At 39.4% G+C, this 20,626-nt stretch overlaps 1 protein-coding gene across 1 annotated transcript in view; it reads right to left on the reverse strand.

The window, feature by feature from the left end:
• LOC145220713 (uncharacterized) overlaps nucleotides 1-20,626 on the reverse strand; it is a 65,439-nt gene that overhangs the window by 27,409 nt on the left and 17,404 nt on the right. The window contains exons 11-14 of the mRNA XM_080087954.1: nucleotides 18,740-18,880; nucleotides 18,338-18,427; nucleotides 17,732-17,982; nucleotides 17,041-17,143 (exon numbers count right to left, since the gene is read on the reverse strand). The gene's annotated coding sequence lies outside the window, so the exon portion shown is untranslated. The remainder of the gene's footprint in view (nucleotides 1-17,040; nucleotides 17,144-17,731; nucleotides 17,983-18,337; nucleotides 18,428-18,739; nucleotides 18,881-20,626) is intronic.

The raw sequence follows: 20,626 nt of genomic DNA on the forward strand, positions 1-20,626 counted from the left end.
CGATTTATAAAGTCGATGAAACATTCAATTTTGGGTGGGTTACTGCTGGAATATTCGAATTTTAATTAGGTTCTAGACTCCCATGGGCCCCTACTGCCCCCCCAATGTGTTGAAATTTTATTCGGAAAATTGACATTTGAACTGGAATTAAAAAGTTGACGGAAAGGCTATGGCCTTGCAGCCATTTTCGATCCTGCAAAATTAAAATATCGATGAAAAATTGAATTTTGGTGGGTTACTGCCGGTAGATTCGGATTTTAAATAGGTTTTAGACGCCCATGGGCCCGTTCTGACCCCCCAATGTGTTAAAATGGCATGCGGAAAGTTGACATTTAAACTGGAATTGAAATGTCGACGGAAAGGCTATGGCCTTGCAGTCGTTTTCAGTCTCGCGAAACTAAAATATCGTTGAAAAGTTCAGTTTTGGGTGGGTTACTGCCGGAATTTTCGAATTTTAATTAGGTTCTAGACGACCATGGTCCCCTACTGACCCCCCAATGGATTAAAATTGTATTCGGAAAATTGACATTTGAACTGGAATCAAAAAAGTTGACGGAAAGGCTATGGCCTTGCAGCCATTTTCGATCCTGCAAAATTAAAATATCGATGAAAAATTGAATTTTGGGAGGGTTACTGCCGGAAAATTCGGATTTTAAATAGGTTTTAGACGCCCATGGGCCCCAAGTGACACCTCAATGGGTTAAAATGGCATGCGGAAAGTTGACATTTACACTAGATTTGAAGAGTCGACGGAAAGGCTATAGCCTTGCAGCCGTTTTCGGTCACGCGATTTATAATGTCGACGAAAAATTCAATTTTGGGTGGGTTAGTGCCGGATTATTTGAATTTTGCGTAGATTACAGACGTCCATGGGCCCCTACTGACCCCCCAATGGGTTGGAATTGCATTCAGAAAACATACATTTGAACTGGAATTGAAAAGTCGAAGGAAAGGCTATAGCCTTGTGACCGTTTTCAGTCTCGCGAAATCAAAATATCGATGAAAAATTCAATTTTGGGAGGGTTACTGCAGGATTATTTGAATTTTACGTAGGTTCCAGAGGTCCATGGGCCCCTACGGACACCCCAATGGGTTGAAATGGCAATCGGAAAATTGACATTTGAACTGCAATTGAAAAGTCGACGGATAGGCTATAGCCTTGCAGGCGTTATCCGTCTCGCGATTTAAAATTTCGAAGAAAAACTCGGTTTTGGGAGGGTTAGCGCTGGATTATTTGCATTTTACGTAGGTTCCAGATATCCATGGGCACCTACTGACACCCCAACGGGTTAAAATGGCATTCGGAAAATTGACTTTAAACTTGAATTGAAAAGTTGACGGAAAGGCTATAGCCTTGCAGGCGTTATCGGTCTCGCGAAATTAAAATATCGAAGAAAAACTCGGTTTTGGGAGGGTGGGCGCTGGATTATTTGCATTTTACGTAGGTTCCAGACATCCATGGGCACCTACTGACACCCCAATGTGTTAAAATGGCATTCAGTAACAAGACATTTAAACTGGAATTGAAGATTCGACGGAAAGGCTATAGCCTTGCAGGCGTTATCGGTCTCGCAAATTCAAAATATCGAATAAAAATTCAATTTTGGGTGGGTTACTGCAGGAATGTTCGAATTTTAATTAGCTTCTATGCGTCCATGGGCCCGTACTGACCCCCCAATGTGTTGGAATTGCATTCGGAAAATAGACATTTAAACTTGAATTGAAAAGTCGACGGAAAGGCTATAGCCTTGCAGCCGTTTTCAGTCTCACGATTTAAAATATCAAAGAAAAATTCAATTTTGGGTGGGTTACTGCCGGAATATTCGAATTTTAATTAGGTTCTTGACTCCCATGGCCCCTACTGACACCCCAATGGGTTAAAATGGCATTCGGAAAATTAACATTTAAACTGGAATTAGAGAGTCGACGGAAAGCCTATAGCCTTATAGGAGTTATTGGTCTCGCGAAATTAAATATCGAAGAAAAATTCGGTTTTGGGAGGGTTACTGCTGGATTATTTGCATTTTACGTAGATTCCATACGTCCATGGGCCCCTACTGACACCCCAATGGGTTAAAATGGCATTCGGAAAATTGACTTTAAACTTGAATTGAAGAGTCGACAGAAAGGCTATAGCCTTGCATCCGTTTTCGGTCTCGCGAAATCAAAATATCGTCGAAAAATTCAATTTTGGGTGGGTTACTGCTGGAATATTCGAATTTTAATTAGGTTCCAGACTCCCATGGGCCTCAACTGACCCCCCAATGTGTTGGAATTGCATTCGGAAAAAAGGCATTTTAATTTAAATTGAAAAGTCGACGGCAAGGCTATAGCCTTGCAGCCGTTTTCAGTCTCGCAAAATTAAAATATCGAAGAAATATTCAATTTTGGGAGCGTTACTGCCGGAATGTTCGAATTTTAATTAGGTTCCAGACGTCCATGGGCCTTTACTGACACCCCAATGGGTTAAAATTTTATTCGGAATATATACATTTAAACTTGAGTTGAAAAGTGGACGGAAAGGCTATAGCCTTGCATCCGTTTTCGGTCTTGCGAAAAAAATATCACCAAAAAATTCAATTTTTGGTGGGTTACTGCAGGAATATTCGAATTTTAATTAGTTTCCAGACGTCCATGGGCCCCTACTGACCCCCCAATGGGTTGAAGTTGCATTCGGAAAATGGACATTTCGACTGGAATTAAAAAGTCGATGGAAAAGCTATAGCCTTCCAGCCGTTTTCAGTCTCGCAAAACCAAAATATCAACGAAAAATTCAATTTTTGGTGGGTTACTACTGGAAGATTCGAAATTTAATTAGGTTCCAGACGTCCATGGGCCCCTACTGACCCCCCAATGTGTTGGAATTGCATTCGGAAAATAGACATTTAAACTGGAACTGAAAAGTCGACGGAAAGGCTATAGCCTGCAGCCGTTTTCAGTCTCGCAAAATTAAAATATCGAAGAAAAATTCAATTTTGGGTGGGTTACTGCGTGAATGTTCGAATTTTAATTTGCTTCTAGGCTTCCATGGGCCCGTACTGTCCCCCCAAAGTGTTGGAATTGCATTCGAAAAATAGACATTTAAACTTGAATTGAAAATTCGACGGCAAGGCTATAGCCTTGTAGCCGTTTTCAGTCTCGCAAAATTAACATATCGAAGAAATATTCAATTTTTGGAGCGTTACTGCCGGAATGTTCGAATTTTAATTAGGTTCCAGACGTCCATGGGCCTTTACTGACACCCCAATGGGTTAAAATGTTATTCGGAAAATATACATTTAAACTTGAGTTGAAAAGTCGACGGAAAGGCTATAGCCTTGCATCCGTTTTCGGTCTTGCGAAAAAAATATCACCAAAAAATTCAATTTTTGGTGGGTTACTGCAGGAATATTCGAATTTTGATTAGTTTCCAGACGTCCATGGGCCCCTACAGACCCCCCAATGGGTTGAAGTTGCATTCGGAAAATGGACATTTCGAATGGAATTAAAAAGTCGATGGAAAAGCTATAGCCTTGCAGCCGTTTTCAGTCTCGCGAAATCAAAATGTGAACGAAAAATTAAAATTTCGGTGGGTTACTGCCGGAATATTCGAATTTTAATTATGTTCCAGGTTCCCATGGGCCCCAACTGACCCCCAATGGGTTAAAGTGGCATTCGAAAAATTGACATTAAACTTGAATTGAAAAGTCGACGGAAAGGCTATGGCCTTGCAGCCGTTTTCAGTCTCGCAAAATCAAAATATCAACGAAAAATTCAATTTTTGGTGGGTTACTACTGGAAGATTCGAAATTTAATTAGGTTCCAGACGTCCACGGGCCCGTACTGAACCCCCAATGTGTTGGAATTGCATTCGGAAAATAGACATTTAAACTGGAATTGAAAAGTCGACGGAAAGGCTATTGCCTTGCAGCCGTTTTCAGTCTCGCAAAATTAAAATATCGAAGAAAAATTCAATTTTGGGTGGGTTGCTGCTGGAATATTTGAACTTCACGTAGATTCCAGACGTCCATGGGCCCATACTGACCCCCCCCCCAATGTGTTGAAATTGCATTCGGAAAATAGACATTTAAACTGGAATTGGAAAGTCGTCGGAAAGGCTATAGCCTTGCAGCCGTTTTCAGTTTCGCAAAATTAAAATATCGAAGAAAAATTCAATTTTGCGTTGGTTACTGCCGGAATGTTCGAATTTTCATTAGGTTCCAGACGTCCATGGGCCCCTACTGACACCCCAATGGGTTAAAATGGCATTCGGAAAATAGACATTTAAACTGGATTTGAAAAGTCGACGGAAAGGCTATAGCCTTGTAGCCGTTTTCAGTCTCGCGAAATCAAAATGTGAACAAAAAATTAAATTTTGGGTGGGTTACTGCTGGGTCATTTGAATTTTAGGAAGATTCCAGACGTCCATAGGCCCCTACTAACACCCAAATGGGTTAAAATGGCTTTCGGAAAATTGATATTTAAACTTGAATTGAAAAGTCGACGGAAAGGCTATTTTTGATCTTGCAAAACTAAAGTATCGATAAAAATTTCAATTTTGAGAGGATTACTGCCGGAATGTTCGAATTTTAATTAGGTTCCAGACGTCCATGGGCCCCTACTGACACCCCAATGTGTTGGAATTGCATTCGGAAAATAGACATTTAAACTGGAACTGAAAAGTCGACGGAAAGGCTATAGCCTGCAGCCGTTTTCAGTCTCGCAAAATTAAAATATCGAAGAAAAATTCAATTTTGGGTGGGTTACTGCGTGAATGTTCGAATTTTAATTTGCTTCTAGGCTTCCATGGGCCCGTACTGACCCCCCAATGTGTTGGAATTGCATTCGAAAAATAGACATTTAAACTTGAATTGAAAATTCGACGGCAAGGCTATAGCCTTGTAGCCGTTTTCAGTCTCGCAAAATTAACATATCGAAGAAATATTCAATTTTTGGAGCGTTACTGCCGGAATGTTCGAATTTTAATTAGGTTCCAGACGTCCATGGGCCTTTACTGACACCCCAATGGGTTAAAATGTTATTCGGAAAATATACATTTAAACTTGAGTTGAAAAGTCGACGGAAAGGCTATAGCCTTGCATCCGTTTTCGGTCTTGCGAAAAAAATATCACCAAAAAATTCAATTTTTGGTGGGTTACTGCAGGAATATTCGAATTTTGATTAGTTTCCAGACGTCCATGGGCCCCTACAGACCCCCCAATGGGTTGAAGTTGCATTCGGAAAATGGACATTTCGAATGGAATTAAAAAGTCGATGGAAAAGCTATAGCCTTGCAGCCGTTTTCAGTCTCGCGAAATCAAAATGTGAACGAAAAATTAAAATTTCGGTGGGTTACTGCCGGAATATTCGAATTTTAATTATGTTCCAGGTTCCCATGGGCCCCAACTGACCCCCAATGGGTTAAAGTGGCATTCGAAAAATTGACATTAAACTTGAATTGAAAAGTCGACGGAAAGGCTATGGCCTTGCAGCCGTTTTCAGTCTCGCAAAATCAAAATATCAACGAAAAATTCAATTTTTGGTGGGTTACTACTGGAAGATTCGAAATTTAATTAGGTTCCAGACGTCCACGGGCCCGTACTGAACCCCCAATGTGTTGGAATTGCATTCGGAAAATAGACATTTAAACTGGAATTGAAAAGTCGACGGAAAGGCTATTGCCTTGCAGCCGTTTTCAGTCTCGCAAAATTAAAATATCGAAGAAAAATTCAATTTTGGGTGGGTTGCTGCTGGAATATTTGAACTTCACGTAGATTCCAGACGTCCATGGGCCCATACTGACCCCCCCCCCCCAATGTGTTGAAATTGCATTCGGAAAATAGACATTTAAACTGGAATTGGAAAGTCGTCGGAAAGGCTATAGCCTTGCAGCCGTTTTCAGTTTCGCAAAATTAAAATATCGAAGAAAAATTCAATTTTGCGTTGGTTACTGCCGGAATGTTCGAATTTTCATTAGGTTCCAGACGTCCATGGGCCCCTACTGACACCCCAATGGGTTAAAATGGCATTCGGAAAATAGACATTTAAACTGGATTTGAAAAGTCGACGGAAAGGCTATAGCCTTGTAGCCGTTTTCAGTCTCGCGAAATCAAAATGTGAACAAAAAATTAAATTTTGGGTGGGTTACTGCTGGGTCATTTGAATTTTAGGAAGATTCCAGACGTCCATAGGCCCCTACTAACACCCAAATGGGTTAAAATGGCTTTCGGAAAATTGATATTTAAACTTGAATTGAAAAGTCGACGGAAAGGCTATTTTTGATCTTGCAAAACTAAAGTATCGATAAAAATTTCAATTTTGAGAGGATTACTGCCGGAATGTTCGAATTTTAATTAGGTTCCAGACGTCCATGGGCCCCTACTGACACCCCAATGGGTTAAAATGGCATTCGGTAAAAGACATTTACAGTGGAATTGAAAAGTCGACGGAAAGGCTATTACCTTGCAGCCGTTTTAAGTCTCGCAAAATCAAAATATCGAAGAAAAATTCAATTTTGGGGGGTTACTGCTGGAATGTTCGAAATTTAATTAGCTTCCAGACTCCCTAGGCCCCAACTAACCCCCAAATAGGTTGAAATGGTTTTCGGAAAATTAACATTTCAACTGGAATTGAAAAGTCGACGGAAAGGCTATAGCCTGCAGCCGTTTTCAGTCTCGCAAAATTAAAATATCGAAGAGAAATTCAATTTTGGGTGGGTTACTGCGTGAATGTTCGAATTTTAATTAGCTTCTAGGCTTCCATGGGCCCGTACTGACCCCCCAATGTGTTGGAATTGCATTCGGAAAATAGACATTTAAACTTGAATTGAAAAGTCGACGGAAAGGCTATAGCCTTGCAGGCGTTTTCAGTCTCGCGATTTAAAATATCGACGAAAAATTCAATTTTGGGTTGGTTACGGCTGGATTATTTGAATTTTACGTAGATTCCAGACGTCCGTGGGCCCCTACTGATCCCCCAATGTGTTGGAATTGCATTCGGAAAATAGACATTTAAACTGGAATTGAAAAGTCCACGGAAAGGCTATAGCCTTACAGCCGTTTTCAGTCTCGCAAAATTAAAATATCGAAGAAAACTTCAGATTTGGGGGCGTTACTGCCGGAATGTTCGAATTTCAATTAGGTTCCAGACGTCGATGCGCCCCAACTGACACCCCAATGGGTTAAAATGGCATTCGGAAAATAGACATTTAAACTTGAATTGAAAAGTCGACGGAAAGGCTATAGCCTTGTAGCCGTTTTCAGTCTCGCGATTTAAAATATCGAAGAAAAAAATCAATTTTGGGTGGGTTACTGTTGGAATATTTGAATTTTACGTAGTTTCCAGACGTCCATGGGCCCCTACTGACCCCCCAATGTGTTGGATTTGCATTCGGAAAATTGACATTAAACTGGAATTGAACAGTCGACGAAAAGGCTATAGCCTTGTAGCCGTTTTCAGTCTCGCAAAATTAAAATATCGAAGAAACATTCAATTTTGGGAGCGTTACTGCCGGAATGTTCGAATTTTAATTAGGTTCCAGACGTCCATGGGCCTTTACTGACACCCCAATGGGTTAAAATGTTATTCGGAAAATATACATTTAAACTTGAGTTGAAAAGTCGACGGAAAGGCTATCGCCTTGCATCCGTTTTCGGTCTTGCGAAAAAAATATCACCAAAAAAATTCAATTTTTGGTGGGTTACTGCCGGAATATTCGAATTTTAATTAGTTTCCAGACGTCCATGGGCCCGTACTGACCCCCCAATGGGTTGAAGTTGCATTCGGAAAATGGACATTTTGACTGGAATTGAAAAGTCGATGGAAAAGCTATAGCCTTGCAGCCGTTTTCAGTCTCGCGAAATCAAAATGTGAACGAAAAATTCAATTTTGGGTGGGTTACTGCCGGAATATTCGAATTTTAATTATGTTCCAGGTTCCCATGGGCCCCAACTGACCCCCAATGGGTTAAAGTGGCATTCGGAAAATTGTCATTAAACTTGAATTGAAAAGTCGACGAAACGGCTATCAGCTTATAGCCGTTTTCAGTCTCGCAAAATCAAAATATCAACAAAAAATTCAATTTTGGGTGGATTACTACTGGAATATTCGAAATTTAATTAAGTTCTAGACGTCCACGGGCCCGTACTGACCCCCCAATGTGTTGGAATTGCATTCGGAAAATAGACATATGAACTGGAATTGAAAAGTCGACGGAAAGGCTATAGCCTTGTAGTCGTTTTCAGTTTCGTAAAATCAAAATATCAACGAAAAATTCAGTTTTGGGTGGGTTACTGCTGGAAGATTCGAATTTTAATTAGGTGTTAGACTACCATGGCCCCTACTGACCCCCCATGGGTTAAAATGGCTTTTGGTAACTTGACATTTAAACTGGAATTGAAGAGTCGACGGAAAGGCTATAGCCTTGCAGCCGTTTTCAGTCTCGCAAAATTAAAATATCGAAGAAAAATTCAATTATGGGTGGGTAACTGTTAGAATATTTGAATTTTACGTAGTTTCCAGACGTCCATGGGCCCCTACTGACCCCCCAATGTGTTGAAATTGCATTCGGAAAATAGACATTTAAACTGGAATTGAAGAGTCGACGGAAAGGCTATAGCCTTGCAGCCGTTTTCAGTCTCACGATTTAAAATATCAAAGAAAAATTCAATTTTGGGTGGGTTACTGCCGGAATATTCGAATTTTAATTAGGTTCTTGACTCCCATGGCCCCTACTGACACCCCAATGGGTTAAAATGGCATTCGGAAAATTAACATTTAAACTGGAATTAGAGAGTCGACGGAAAGCCTATAGCCTTATAGGAGTTATTGGTCTCGCGAAATTAAATATCGAAGAAAAATTCGGTTTTGGGAGGGTTACTGCTGGATTATTTGCATTTTACGTAGATTCCATACGTCCATGGGCCCCTACTGACACCCCAATGGGTTAAATTGGCATTCGGAAAATTGACTTTAAACTTGAATTGAAGAGTCGACAGAAAGGCTATAGCCTTGCATCCGTTTTCGGTCTCGCGAAATCAAAATATCGTCGAAAAATTCAATTTTGGGTGGGTTACTGCTGGAATATTCGAATTTTAATTAGGTTCCAGACTCCCATGGGCCTCAACTGACCCCCCAATGTGTTGGAATTGCATTCGGAAAAAAGGCATTTAAATTTAAATTTAAAAGTCGACGGCAAGGCTATAGCCTTGCAGCCGTTTTCAGTCTCGCAAAATTAAAATATCGAAGAAATATTCAATTTTGGGAGCGTTACTGCCGGAATGTTCGAATTTTAATTAGTTTCCAGACGTCCATGGGCCTTTACTGACACCCCAATGGGTTAAAATTTTATTCGGAAAATATACATTTAAACTTGAGTTGAAAAGTGGACGGAAAGGCTATAGCCTTGCATCCGTTTTCGGTCTTGCGAAAAAAATATCACCAAAAAATTCAATTTTTGGTGGGTTACTGCAGGAATATTCGAATTTTAATTAGTTTCCAGACGTCCATGGGCCCCTACTGACCCCCCAATGGGTTGAAGTTGCATTCGGAAAATGGACATTTCGACTGGAATTAAAAAGTCGATGGAAAAGCTATAGCCTTCCAGCCGTTTTCAGTCTCGCAAAACCAAAATATCAACGAAAAATTCAATTTTTGGTGGGTTACTACTGGAAGATTCGAAATTTAATTAGGTTCTAGACGTCCACGGGCCCGTACTGAACCCCCAATGTGTTGGAATTGCATTCGGAAAATAGACATTTAAACTGGAACTGAAAAGTCGACGGAAAGGCTATGGCCTTGCAACCGTTTTCAGTCTCGCAAAATTAAAATATCGAAGAAAAATTCAATTTTGGGTGGGTTACTGCTGGAATATTTGAACTTCACGTAGATTCCAGACGTCCATGGGCCCATACTGACCCCCCCCCCCCCCCCCAATGTGTTGAAATTGCATTCGGAAAATAGACATTTCAACTGGAATTGAAAAGTCGACGGAAAGGCTATAGCCTGCAGCCGTTTTCAGTCTCGCAAAATTAAAATATCGAAGAAATATTCAATTTTGGGAGCGTTACTGCCGGAATGTTCGAATTTTAATTAGGTTCCAGACGTCCATGGGCCTTTACTGACACCCCAATGGGTTAAAATGTTATTCGGAATATATACATTTAAACTTGAGTTGAAAAGTCGACGGAAAGGCTATAGCCTTGCATCCGTTTTCGGTCTTGCGAAAAAAATATCACCAAAAAATTCAATTTTTGGTGGGTTACTGCAGGAATATTCGAATTTTGATTAGTTTCCAGACGTCCATGGGCCCCTACAGACCCCCCAATGGGTTGAAGTTGCATTCGGAAAATGGACATTTCGAATGGAATTAAAAAGTCGATGGAAAAGCTATAGCCTTGCAGCCGTTTTCAGTCTCGCGAAATCAAAATGTGAACGAAAAATTAAAATTTCGGTGGGTTACTGCCGGAATATTCGAATTTTAATTATGTTCCAGGTTCCCATGGGCCCCAACTGACCCCCAATGGGTTAAAGTGGCATTCGAAAAATTGACATTAAACTTGAATTGAAAAGTCGACGGAAAGGATATGGCCTTGCAGCCGTTTTCAGTCTCGCAAAATCAAAATATCAACGAAAAATTCAATTTTTGGTGGGTTACTACTGGAAGATTCGAAATTTAATTAGGTTCCAGACGTCCACGGGCCCGTACTGAACCCCCAATGTGTTGGAATTGCATTCGGAAAATAGACATTTAAACTGGAATTGAAAAGTCGACGGAAAGGCTATTGCCTTGCAGCCGTTTTCAGTCTCGCAAAATTAAAATATCGAAGAAAAATTCAATTTTGGGTGGGTTGCTGCTGGAATATTTGAACTTCACGTAGATTCCAGACGTCCATGGGCCCATACTGACCCCCCCCCCAATGTGTTGAAATTGCATTCGGAAAATAGACATTTAAACTGGAATTGGAAAGTCGTCGGAAAGGCTATAGCCTTGCAGCCGTTTTCAGTTTCGCAAAATTAAAATATCGAAGAAAAATTCAATTTTGCGTTGGTTACTGCCGGAATGTTCGAATTTTCATTAGGTTCCAGACGTCCATGGGCCCCTACTGACACCCCAATGGGTTAAAATGGCATTCGGAAAATATACATTTAAACTGGATTTGAAAAGTCGACGGAAAGGCTATAGCCTTGTAGCCGTTTTCAGTCTCGCGAAATCAAAATGTGAACAAAAAATTAAATTTTGGGTGGGTTACTGCTGGGTCATTTGAATTTTAGGAAGATTCCAGACGTCCATAGGCCCCTACTAACACCCAAATGGGTTAAAATGGCTTTCGGAAAATTGATATTTAAACTTGAATTGAAAAGTCGACGGAAAGGCTATTTTTGATCTTGCAAAACTAAAGTATCGATAAAAATTTCAATTTTGAGAGGATTACTGCCGGAATGTTCGAATTTTAATTAGGTTCCAGACGTCCATGGGCCCCTACTGACACCCCAATGGGTTAAAATGGCATTCGGTAAAAGACATTTACAGTGGAATTGAAAAGTCGACGGAAAGGCTATTACCTTGCAGCCGTTTTAAGTCTCGCAAAATCAAAATATCGAAGAAAAATTCAATTTTGGGGGGTTACTGCCGGAATGTTCGAAATTTAATTAGCTTCCAGACTCCCTAGGCCCCAACTAACCCCCAAATAGGTTGAAATGGTTTTCGGAAAATTAACATTTCAACTGGAATTGAAAAGTCGACGGAAAGGCTATAGCCTGCAGCCGTTTTCAGTCTCGCAAAATTAAAATATCGAAGAGAAATTCAATTTTGGGTGGGTTACTGCGTGAATGTTCGAATTTTAATTAGCTTCTAGGCTTCCATGGGCCCGTACTGACCCCCCAATGTGTTGGAATTGCATTCGGAAAATAGATATTTAAACTTGAATTGAAAAGTCGACGGAAAGGCTATAGCCTTGCAGGCGTTTTCAGTCTCGCGATTTAAAATATCGACGAAAAATTCAATTTTGGGTTGGTTACGGCTGGATTATTTGAATTTTACGTAGATTCCAGACGTCCGTGGGCCCCTACTGATCCCCCAATGTGTTGGAATTGCATTCGGAAAATAGACATTTAAACTGGAATTGAAAAGTCCACGGAAAGGCTATAGCCTTACAGCCGTTTTCAGTCTCGCAAAATTAAAATATCGAAGAAAACTTCAGATTTGGGGGCGTTACTGCCGGAATGTTCGAATTTCAATTAGGTTCCAGACGTCGATGCGCCCCAACTGACACCCCAATGGGTTAAAATGGCATTCGGAAAATAGACATTTAAACTTGAATTGAAAAGTCGACGGAAAGGCTATAGCCTTGTAGCCGTTTTCAGTCTCGCGATTTAAAATATCGAAGAAAAAAATCAATTTTGGGTGGGTTACTGTTGGAATATTTGAATTTTACGTAGTTTCCAGACGTCCATGGGCCCCTACTGACCCCCCAATGTGTTGGATTTGCATTCGGAAAATTGACATTAAACTGGAATTGAACAGTCGACGAAAAGGCTATAGCCTTGTAGCCGTTTTCAGTCTCGCAAAATTAAAATATCGAAGAAACATTCAATTTTGGGAGCGTTACTGCCGGAATGTTCGAATTTTAATTAGGTTCCAGACGTCCATGGGCCTTTACTGACACCCCAATGGGTTAAAATGTTATTCGGAAAATATACATTTAAACTTGAGTTGAAAAGTCGACGGAAAGGCTATCGCCTTGCATCCGTTTTCGGTCTTGCGAAAAAAATATCACCAAAAAAATTCAATTTTTGGTGGGTTACTGCCGGAATATTCGAATTTTAATTAGTTTCCAGACGTCCATGGGCCCCTACTGACCCCCCAATGGGTTGAAGTTGCATTCGGAAAATGGACATTTTGACTGGAATTGAAAAGTCGATGGAAAAGCTATAGCCTTCCAGCCGTTTTCAGTCTCGCGAAATCAAAATGTGAAAGAAAAATTCAATTTTGGGTGGGTTACTGCCGGAATATTCGAATTTTAATTATGTTCCAGGTTCCCATGGGCCCCAACTGACCCCCAATGGGTTAAAGTGGCATTCGGAAAATTGTCATTAAACTTGAATTGAAAAGTCGACGAAACGGCTATCAGCTTATAGCCGTTTTCAGTCTCGCAAAATCAAAATATCAACAAAAAATTCAATTTTGGGTGGGTTACTACTGGAATATTCGAAATTTAATTAAGTTCTAGACGTCCACGGGCCCGTACTGACCCCCCAATGTGTTGGAATTGCATTCGGAAAATAGACATATGAACTGGAATTGAAAAGTCGACGGAAAGGCTATAGCCTTGTAGTCGTTTTCAGTTTCGCAAAATCAAAATATCAACAAAAAATTCAATTTTGGGTGGGTTACTACTGGAATATTCGAAATTTAATTAAGTTCTAGACGTCCACGGGCCCCTACTGACCCCCCATGGGTTAAAATGGCTTTTGGTAACTTGACATTTAAACTGGAATTGAAGAGTCGACGGAAAGGCTATAGCCTTGCAGCCGTTTTCAGTCTCGCAAAATTAAAATATCGAAGAAAAATTCAATTATGGGTGGGTAACTGTTAGAATATTTGAATTTTACGTAGTTTCCAGACGTCCATGGGCCCCTACTGACCCCCCAATGTGTTGAAATTGCATTCGGAAAATAGACATTTAAACTGGAATTGAAGAGTCGACGGAAAGGCTATAGCCTTGCATCCGTTTTCGGTCTCGCGAAAAAAAATATCACAAAAAAAAATCAATTTTAGGTGGGTTACTGCCGGAATATCCGAATTTTAATTAGGTTCCAGTCTCCCATGGGCTCCAACTAACCCCCCAATATGTTAAAATGGCATTCGGAAAAATAGACATTTAAACTTGAATTGAAAAGTCGACGGAAAGGCTATAGCCTTGCAGCCGTTTTCCGTCTCTCGAAATCAAAACATCAACGAAAAATTCAATTTTGGGTGGGTTACTGCTGGAAGATTCGAATTTTTTTAATTAGGTCCAAGACTACCATGGCCCCTACTGACCCCCCATGGGTTAAAATGGCTTTTGGTAACTTGACATTTAAACTGGAATTGAAGAGTCGACGGAAAGGCTATAGCCTTGCAGGCGTTATCGGTCTCGCGAAATTAAAATATCGAAGAAAACTTAAATTTTGGGAGGGTTCCTGCTGGAATGTTCGACTTTTAATTAGATTCCAGACGTCTATGGGCCCCTACTGACACCCCAATGGGTTAAACTTTTATTCGGAAAATAGACATTTAAACTGGAATTGAAAAGTCGATGGAAAGGCTATGGCCTTGTAGCCGTTTTCAGTTTCGCAAAATTAAAACATCAACAAAAAATTCAATTTTGGGTGGGTTACTACTGGAATATTCGAAATTTGATTAGGTTCTAGACGTCCACGGGCCCGTACTGAACCCCCAATGTGTTGAAATTGCATTCGGAAAATATACATTTAAACTGGAATTGAAAAGTCGATGGAAAGGTTCTAGTCTTGCAGCCGTTTTCTACCTCGCAAAATTAAAATATCGACGAAAAATTCAATTTTGGGAGGGTTACTGCCGGAATATTCGAATTGTAATTAGGTTCTAGACCAGTGGTTCTTAACCTTTTTTTCTTGCTGCACCCCTTTCAAATCACCAACCAATTTTCGCACCCCCTTTCATATCACTAACCAATTTTCGCACCCCCTTCTGTAATTGCCTGAATAGAAAAGACCTAACCAACCTTAATGATTCAGCATCCCCGCACCCCCTAGGAACAGTTCTCGCACCCCTTGGGGGTGCGTGCACCCCAGGTTAAGAACCCCTGTTCTAGACGTTCATGGGCCCCTAATGACGCCGCCAATGGGTTGAAGTAGCATTCGGAAAATGGACATTTTGACTGGAATTGAAAAGTCTATGGAAAAGCTATAGCCTTGCAGCCGTTTTCGGTCTCGCGAAATCAAAATGTGAACGAAAAATTAAATTTTGGGTGGGTTACTGCCGGAATATTCGAATTTTAATTAGTTTCCAGACTCCCATGGGCCCCAACTGACCCCCAATGGGTTAAAGTGGCATTCGGAAAATTGACATTAAACTTGAATTGAAAAGTCGACGAAACGGCTATCAGCTTATAGCGGTTTTCAGTCTCGCAAAATCAAAATATCAACAAAAAATTCAATTTTGGGTGGGTTACTGCTGGAATATTCGAATTTTAATTAGGTTCTAGACGTCCACGGGTCCGTACTGACCCCCCAATGTGTTGGAATTGCATTCGGAAAATAGACATTTAAACTGGAATTGAAAAGTCGACGGAAAGGCTATAGCCTTGCAGGCGTTTTCTGTCTCGCGAAATCAAAACATCAACGAAAAATTCAATTTTGGGTGGGTTACTGCTGGAATGTTCGACTTTTAATTAGGTTCTAGTCGTTCACGGGCCCGTATTGACCCCCAATGTGTTGGAATTGCATTCGGAAAATTGACATTTAAACTGGAATTGAAAAGTCGACGGAAAGGCTATAGCCTTGCAGCCGTTTTCAATCTCGCAAAATTAAAATATCGAAGAAAAATTCAATTTTGGGGGGTTACTGCCGGAATGTTCGAAATTTAATTAGCTTCCAGACTCCCATGGGCCCCAACTAACCCCCAAATAGGTTGAAATGGCTTTCGGAAAATTGACATTTCAACTGGAATTGAAAAGTCGACGGAAAGGCTATAGCCTGCAGCCGTTTTCAGTCTCGCAAAATCAAAATATCAACAAAAAATTCAATTTTGGGTGGGTTACTACTGGAATATTCGAATTTTAATTAGGTTCTAGACGTCCACGGGTCCGTACTGACCCCCCAATGTGTTGGAATTGCATTCGGAAAATAGACATTTAAACTGGAATTGAAAAGTCGACGGAAAGGCTATAGCCTTGCAGGCGTTTTCTGTCTCGCGAAATCAAAACATCAACGAAAAATTCAATTTTGGTTGGGTTACTGCGTGAATGTTCGAATTTTAATTAGCTTCTAGGCTTCCATGGGCCCGTACTGACCCCCCAATGTGTTGGAATTGCATTCGGAAAATAGACATATCAACTGGAATTGAAAAGTCGACGGAAAGGCTATAGCCTTGTAGTCGTTTTCTACCTCGCAAAATTAAGATATCGAAGAAAAATTCAATTTTGGGAGCGTTACTGCCGGAATATTCCAATTTTAATTAGGTTCTAGACGTCCATGGGCCCGTACTGACACCCCAATGGATTGAAATTGGATTCGGAAATTCGACATTTGAACTGAAATTGAAAAGTCGACAGGAAGGCTATAGCCTTGCAACCGTTTTCGGTCTCGCGAAACTAAAATATCGTTGAAAAATTCGTTTTTGGTTGGGTTACTGCTGAAATATTCCAGTTTTAATCAGGTTCTAGACGTGCATGGGCCCATACTGTCGAAACAATTTGTTGAAATTGCATTCTGAAAATTGACATTTGAACTGGAATTAAAAAGTCGACGGAATGGCTTTTAGCCGTTTCTGATTTTACGAAATTATACCTTCGCTAAAAAAATTCAGTTTTGGGTGGTTTGCTGCCGGAGTATTCGAATTTTATTTGGGTTCTAGACGGCCTTCTACTGACCCCCAATGGTTAAAATTGTCTTCGGAAGATTGAAATTTTAACTGGAATTAATAAATCGACGGAAAGTCTATAGCCTTACAGCCGTTTTCGGTGTTGCGAAATGAACATATCGAAGATAAACTCAATTTTGGATTTTCCGAATATTCCTATATTAATTAAGTTCTAGACGCCCATGGCTTACTAATGACCCCCTAATAGGTTGAAATTGCATTCGGAAAATTTAATTTTGAACTGGAATACTTAAAATCGGCGGTAAGGCAGTCGCCTTGCAGCATTTATCGGTGTTTCGAAATTAAAATATCGAAGATAAACTCAGTTTTGGGTGGGGTACTGTCGGAATTTTGATTCTAAACCTATGTGGTTTCTTACCGACCCCCGATGGGTAAAAATGCTGTTTGTGATAACAAGCGACTTTTGCAAACTTGAAGAGGTCATCATAAATTCTTACTCGTGGTATCCTGCTTCGTCTTTGTCTTGAAAGTTTCTGTCAATTTTCGCAGAACTTGAGCGAAATAATGAAATACTTGTTGTTGCTGCAGATGTGATTGCCTCTGTGGAATAACAAAATCAAGTAAAACTCATGTTAGTTTTAAATGTCCCAAATGTTTAGTTTTGACAGTTAGGTTTGAAGTTAAAGTTATAATCTTTGGTTTGTTCATAAATGTAACATCGCGTTCTGTCCATTTCAAAGAGAAGCTCTCTAATTTCCCCATTCAAATCACGTGAATATGTTTATATTTAGAAGTCCTACCTCAGGCCTACAAATATGTTGTAAGCCGAACTTGCCACAAAATAACAAAAAGGGGCTCATATCACAAGTATGTCAGACGGAGATTGAGGTAAAGGAAATGTATAACCTTTTCACCCCAAATTCTACGAGTGTGCCAGCTGAAACGTTATGGTCTCTTGACAGGAAGATCAACAGAAAAAACCCAGTGGCCTTGCTGTGCACCAACTCAATTTGGCAAACAGAAGATCATTACAAACAAGGTACCGTGGTTTGAATGATATCCACAAAGAAATTTGGAAATATATTGATGGTGTTTCTATGACAACAGACAATACCAACGTATTTAAACCTGGTAAGCCTAACGGTGGGCACCTTCACTGGAGCTATTTATATCGATTGAAAGATGTACCTTGTGATCATGTCCGGTTGGCATATGTGAGTGATTTCAGCTCTAGGTTTTTACTTGAAATTCATCTTTAGTATGACGGTATGAAAGATTAGACTGCCATGGAATATTTCCAGTGCTTGTTTTTCGTTTCTCCCATTTTTCTGCTGTAACCCATCTTCTTCAAAAGCTGATGTTTTTGGATAAGGATACGGTAGTTGTGGAGAATGTCCTAGGGTTTAGCCGACAAAGTCCAAGTCCGGCCACAGGAAAACCTCGAAAAATATGCAAATGTGTTACAAGTTATGCAATGCATATAAAAATTGTGTAAAGAATCCTTTTCTGTAGCGTACCACGAACAGAACCGTAGTAAGATAATCACAATACTAGCCGCACTGTATCCTAAATATATGTATGTGTTGCAGTCACTAAATGCGTTTTTGATTACCAAATACTGACTTGAGTATATTTATACTGTGAACTTGCGTGTACCTATTTCAATTTGTGCTTTAGCATCATGTCATTAAAAAAATTGGTCAATGGCTACATTATACAAATGAATCGTTTGTAACCAGTCAATTTTTTGTAAACTCAAATGGTTAACAAAATGATCTTGTGCGTGATACCTACATGGTGTGATTTCTTTTGATCATTTTCGAGGTCCAGCAAAACGGCGATGATTGTTGCTTTGTTGTTGGATGGAGGCTGTTGCGAATTCTACTGTAAATGTAACAAAAGGAAATGCAACTTTTCTTAACTGTACCCTTATCGAATTCATCTTGACCCGTGGTCCCCAGCGAAAGTTTTTTTAAATGTAAACAAATAACGCATGCTTTATGCACAAAATTGTGCAGGCTTATATCTAACTTCACATGCTTCATATACAGTATTGTACAGGTTTGTATTTAGCTCCGGCACAGCAAGATGAATATTTAAAACGATATTTGCAACACGCTTTCAAGTATATATAGATTAGGAAGAAAAAGGAGGCTAAACGGGGAAAAAGCAGATGTTAAAAAGACAATAGCTTACCTAACACTAGAAGGAAGGGTAGTCATTCCGACTAATTAAAGGTACTGAACTTCCGTTGTGAGCGTCCAAGGGAACCAACACTCATGGCCTCTCACAAAGCACCTTGTGGTCCACTTAGGGGTCATGGTAGAAAACCACTACCTGGTGGTAAAAACACAGAGAATGAGTTTTAGCTATTTTGGGGATTAAAAAATGATTTAGTCGGTTTATTGTGTTTTATAAAAGACACTCATCAAAAAAAAAGTCATTAAAATTTAAAGTTCAAAAGATACTGTTTTTTGTAACACTATAAAACACTGGCTGCCTTATCCTAATATGGAAACTTTGTAATAATGCCGCGCCAATGTTGTGCAAACAAGAATTATTTAACCCGCAAACACTAACAGACTTTAAACACATAGGGGAAAGTCGTGTAATTTGGACCCCCTAAGTTTGAACCTTCATAAAATAAAAAATAGTCGTTTAAATAAAGGGCAATTTATGCGATTCGTTAAGTTATGACGCTAAGTATTCATTTGCAAAAAGGCAATGTTTGGATATTAACGTGAAAAGAGTAAAATGCATTTAAATTTTTTTCGCGAAGTGGTCCATTTTACACGCATAGTGTGTAATTTGGACCAAAGTCGTGTGTAAAATGGACCACTTAAAATCCATGCGACTTCTCTTCCATAAGTTCCCAAAACGAACGTTAACAGCCTCAGATACCAACCTAATCAAGCTTTTATTACATTACCACAATGTTTCATAAAATATTTAAATTTTAATGAATGAAATCAAAAATGGGATAAAAAATTAAAATGAAAAACATTTTAAAGATAAAAAGGCCATAATTGGAATTACTAAGATAGCTGAAATGAAAGAAAACTCGCAGAATACTGCAAAACAGCACCATGGCAAATTAAAGAAATAATTGGTTAACCAAAATATAATGAATGTAAATCCTGCACTGAGCTTTATTATAAGCTGCCCGGTCCAAATTACACACTTTCACACGCAATTTTTTAACCCAATTTATTTTACTTTTGGAAAGTGTTAGCGGATTGTTTGTATGCTAAATGCATTAATAATTGTAACTCACAAAAATCATACCCACTGAGATTTACACTAAACAGTAATTTAGAAACGCAAAAAGTTTGAAACCTAAAAAAATTATCAAATTTGCAAATTTTGTTTTTCTCTCTATAACAAACGGAAAGTATAGCATCAAGTTTGGAGCTTGGCGGCCGTAAGCCTTATATCAAGTCTTCTTTCAAGCTGTATAAAAGATATTCTGCCACTTTGCGTATATTCCGAAATATAAGCAAGTTCCAAATTACACGCAGGGTCCAAATTACACTTTCCCCTATTTGCAGTTTTGAATTATTAAAACGCATGTTTTTAAATAAAATGAACCTGTAAATTGTAAACATTGGTAAACGGATTGTATTATAGTCAAAACTGCCCAGCGCAACCAAATCAAGGCCATTGATGAACAAAAACCAAAGCAATACATTATCATTATCGGCAAAGCATACACTGCTTCAGCTATTCGTTTCGTAACCAAATTAATTTTTACTATTGAAAATAAAGTTAACTATTTAAAATAAATTTGTTACATGGCAGCATTATTTAGAGTATTTTGTAGAGGAAAAAACACATTATAGAAATATTTAAAAATGATACGCCAAGGGTAAATTATTGCTTCATGTAACGTAGGGAAAGCAAAAATATCAAGCCAATGTATATTTAAATAAAGGAAGTGAAAACCAAATGCCTGTCAATTCACCTTTAGACATTGAACGTCTACTTTGACGTTTTACAGGAAGCTGCACACAATATATGTTCCACAGCAAACCCGTTACTGCCTACGTTTAATGTTGGTGTGACTGTTTAAAAACAACCTGCGCC

The sequence above is a fragment of the Phallusia mammillata genome, chromosome 3 (genome assembly GCF_965637545.1).
Source record: "Phallusia mammillata chromosome 3, kaPhaMamm4.hap1.1, whole genome shotgun sequence".
Taxonomy (NCBI): Eukaryota; Metazoa; Chordata; class Ascidiacea; order Phlebobranchia; family Ascidiidae; genus Phallusia; species Phallusia mammillata.